Here is a 4,248-nt window from a genome sequence, read left to right as displayed (position 1 = left end):
CTTCTGTAAATCCATTCCATCTGTCTTCCATCAACCTAACTTGTCTCCCTCTCCTTTAAGGAAGAAACAACTATTTTTCCATAAGCAGCACTGAAATAGAAGTAGAGAAAAGTAAAGTCTTACACTTAGGTAAGAAAAACCAAAAGTACAGATATAGACTGGGTGAAACCAGGCTTAATAGCAGTAACTATGAGAGGGACCTTGGAGTCTTAGTGGACAATCAGCTAAATACGAGCCAGTAGTGTGCGGCAGCAGCCAAAAAAGACAATGCAACCTGAAGCTGCATTAATAGGGATACAATCAAGATCAACTGAAGTACTAATACCATTCTATAAAACCTTAATAAGACCACACCTAGGATACTGCATCCAGTTTTGGTCACCACGCTATAAAAAAGATGTTGAGGCTCTAGAAAAAGTGCAGAGAAGAGCAACCAGGATGATTAGGGGACTGGAGACTAAAACATGAAGAATGGTTACAGGAACTGGGCATGGGTAGTCTAGTGAAGGACCAGGGGAGACATGATAGCAGTCTTCCAATATTTGAGGGACTGTCAGAGAGGAGGAGGTCAAGCTATTTTCCAAAGCAGCTGAAGGCCAGACAAGGAATAATGGATGGAAACTGATCAGGAAGAGATTTAACCTAGAAATGATGAACTTTCTGATAGTGAGAACAATCAACCAATGGAAACATTTGCTTTTGGAAGTTGTGGGAGCTTCATCACTTGAGACTTTCAAGAAGAAGTTGGACTGTCATTTGTCAGAAATGGGGTAGGGTCTCTTGCTTGAGCGGTGTGTGTGTTGGGGGGGGGTTTGGAGTCCTCGGAGAGGGGCGGCATATAAATCCAAATAAATAAATAAATAATACATGACCTCCAAGGTCCCTTCAGACTTAATCTGTTAAATACAGTTGGCAAATTACACCAGTAGATAGGTCACTCATCCATCCTCCATAGTTGATTTTGTAGTAAGCCTATCAGATAACTTATTCATAAATAATAATAAGAATAATAATTAATAATTTATTAGATTTGTATGCCACCCCTCTCCGAGGACGCTGTCTGATTTGTCTCCAGCATTTGTTTCTGGATTTCAGTAAGATTCCTCAGCTAAAACTTGTTTTTTTTCTTACCTTTCTGTCTCATGGGTCATTTGCTTTAAGCCATTTTTTCTACTCTTCCCCAATCATCTATACACAAAGTCCACCATGGAAGGCCTCTTCTGTACAATATCGTGGCAACACAGACTGCTGATCTCTTATTGCTAGTCATTTTCTTTACTTGGATCAGTATCACAGACTTAACAATGTTTAATAGCTATGGTCCTTTGTATGCAGATCTTGCAACTCTGTCCTCTGCTACCGAGTCTTTTTTTTTTTAATAGAATGTGGCTAGGAAGAATTCTTTTCAGAAATACCTCCTATAAGCAGAAAATTCTTGTTACTGCCTCTGGTCATGTCAACAGTAAGCCATCACCTGTACAAAACAAAAGCCAGTTGTTACTATCTTCAGAGAATCAAGAGATCATTTGAGCTTTCAGTCCAATCACCCATGCAAGAATCTAAATCCAAACATATCCTACCTTCTACCACATCCAGTGAAGGGGAGTCCACCACTTCCTATTATGCTTTTACTGTTAGAAGATTTTTTTCAAACTAGCATCATCAAAAATTTATAAGGTAATGGAAACAGTAGCCAAATAATTGCATTTTAGAATCAGAATTGGAATGGACCTGGATGGTCTTCTCCTCCAACATCCTCAAGCATAATTGTTCTTACTGTATTGTTTGGAATATAAGATGCACCTTTTCCCTCCTAAAAAAAGGTGGAAATGTCAGTGTGTCCTATACAGTGTTCCCTCAATTTTCGTGGGGGATACGTTCCGAGACCGCCCGCGAAAGTCGAATTTCTGCGAAGTAGAGAGGCGGAAGTAAATACACCATTTTTGGCTATGAACAGTATCACAAGCCTTCCCTTAACACTTTAAACCCCTAAATTACCATTTCCCATTCCCTTAACAACCATTTACTCACCATTATTACTGGTACTCACCATTGAATAAGACACTTAGTGATCCTGATATTTATAAACATAATTATTTATTAACAATAATTAATTTTTTTGTTATTTATTTGCAAAAATTATTAGTTTGGCGATGACATATGACATCATCGGGTGGGAAAAACCATGGTATAGAAAAAAAAACGTGATGTATTTTTTAATTAATATTTTTTGAAAAACCGTGGTATAGGCTATCCGCGAAGCTCGAACCTGCGAAAATTGAGGGAACACTGTATACCAAATCCAGCCATTTTTCGCCTCTCGGAGTTTAGGACCGGATTACCTATGGGACCGTCTCCTGCCCCATGTGTCCCAGCAACTGGTCAAGTCCCACAGAGTCGGCCTTCTCCAGGTCCCGTCAGCCAAGCAATGTCGTCTGGCGGGGCCTAGGGAAAGAGCCTTCTCTGTGGTGGCTCCGGCCCTTTGGAAAAACTCCCTCCAGAGATCTGTACCGCCCCTACCCTCCTGGCCTTCCGAAAGGCTTTGAAAACTTATCTCTGCTGGCAGGCTTGGGGCTGTTAAATGTTAACATGTAGCCCGACCTTAGTACGATTGTGGTGTGAGTGAATAGGGCTGTATGATTTAAAATTTGGAGTTTTAGACTGTTTTAAATATTGGAGTTTTTTTCATTGGTCTTTGTATTTCTTATATGTTATAAGCAGCCCTGAGTCCTTGGAAAAGGGCGGCATATAAGTCAGATAGATGATTGATTGATTGATAGATAGATAGATAGATAGATAGATAGATAGATAGATAGATAGATAGATAGATTAGATAGACAGACACACAAATAAATAAACTCAAGTTTTCATCCACCAATCTTTAAAGAAAAAGAATTTTCCCACATGCAATGGTCTCCTTAAACCACTTTAAATGTGATAGATTGAACTCCTCTCACCCCGTGAAACCTATTTCCGCCCCGTAACGTGTCCAGCAATAGGCTACAGATCCAGAGACAAATGCAAATGGAGAATTCCCAGATTGCCAAAGCCTGCTCAGAGAGAAGATTACGTGATCATGCCCTGGTCAGAGTCAAAACCAAAGTTCTGGCAATACCAGTTCAGACTATACTTCACTCATCATTGCTTTTGGCACATCTTGCAGGAACCTCTTGTGCGGTACTTCAATACTGTACTCATTCACTGATGACAAGTTATTTTTTTGCAATTCAATATTACAAAATGATATTTCTAGGATGATCAATGCTAGTCGTTTTAGATCCTGGGTGTAAGAAGCCAGGGAGGGCACCACAAGTTTCCTAAGCAGCCACTTTCATCCAGGCTTTCTCTGTTCTTTGATGGTGACAAATCGCTGGTCCTAGCTCTGGGACTGTCCTTCTGCTGTGCTTGTCACGTGTCTTTTGTGTTCCCACAATCCACTAAACCAGTATTTCTCATCCTTGAAAGCTTTAAGATGCCCAGACTTCAATTTCATGATTGAATTAATTAATTTATTTTCTTTTAGAAGCAATACCATTTAAAACTTGGGGGAATGCTGGAAGTTGAACTCTGCACTTCCTTTCTCTTTCTTTCTTTCTCTCTCTCTCTCCTTCCTTCCTTTCAATTTGTATGCCTGGGCAGCTATAAAGTTGCCAAGGTTGAGAACCCTTCACTAAGCCACTGTTTTCTCAACTGTGGTTTCTAAAAAACACTATAAATCAGAGGTCTCCAACCTTGGCAATTTTAAGACTTATGAACTTCAACTCCCAGAATTCCTCAGCCAGCTTTGCTTTGCTGGCTGAGGAATTCTGGGAGGTAAAATCCACAAGTCTTAAAATTGGCAAGGTTGGAGATCCTTGCTCTAAGTCTAAACGATTAAATTAAATTTATCATATAAAAAACGATAAAGCTTAAATATACTGCTCAAAAAAATAAAGGGAACACTCAAATAACACATCCTAGATCTGAATGAATGAAATATTCTCATTGAATACTTTGTTCTGTACAAAGCAGCATGTGAAATTAATTGTCAATCAGTGTTGCTTCCTAAGTGGACAGTTTGATTTCACAGAAGTTGGAGTTCTATTGTGTTGTTTAAGTGTTCCCTTTATTTTTTTGAGCAGTGTACGTACAGTATAGCCAAAAGTCATACGCTTACCACATAATCAGCATGGACCTCGTTGCCCCGACATTTTAAAGTCCCGCGTCAAGAGAAGGAAGGACTTCCGGACGAAGCTGCTGTTCCAACCT

At 39.7% G+C, this 4,248-nt stretch overlaps 1 long non-coding RNA gene and 1 other non-coding gene across 2 annotated transcripts; both read right to left on the bottom strand.

The window, feature by feature from the left end:
- Positions 1-4,248, bottom strand: LOC139157909 (uncharacterized). Its single transcript, XR_011557585.1, has 3 exons — positions 4,157-4,248; positions 1,416-1,474; positions 1-90 (listed from the first exon to the last, which is right to left on the bottom strand). It is a non-coding gene; the product is annotated as an uncharacterized lncRNA (long non-coding RNA).
- LOC139158202 (Z30 small nucleolar RNA) lies at positions 3,051-3,147 on the bottom strand. The gene has a single exon (XR_011557604.1). It is a non-coding gene; the product is annotated as a Z30 small nucleolar RNA (small nucleolar RNA).

This window comes from Erythrolamprus reginae, chromosome 1, assembly GCF_031021105.1.
Source record: "Erythrolamprus reginae isolate rEryReg1 chromosome 1, rEryReg1.hap1, whole genome shotgun sequence".
NCBI classification, from domain to species: Eukaryota; Metazoa; Chordata; class Lepidosauria; order Squamata; family Dipsadidae; genus Erythrolamprus; species Erythrolamprus reginae.
The sequence above is the reverse complement of the archived record's forward strand: the minus strand, read 5'-3'. Positions and strand labels throughout refer to the sequence as shown.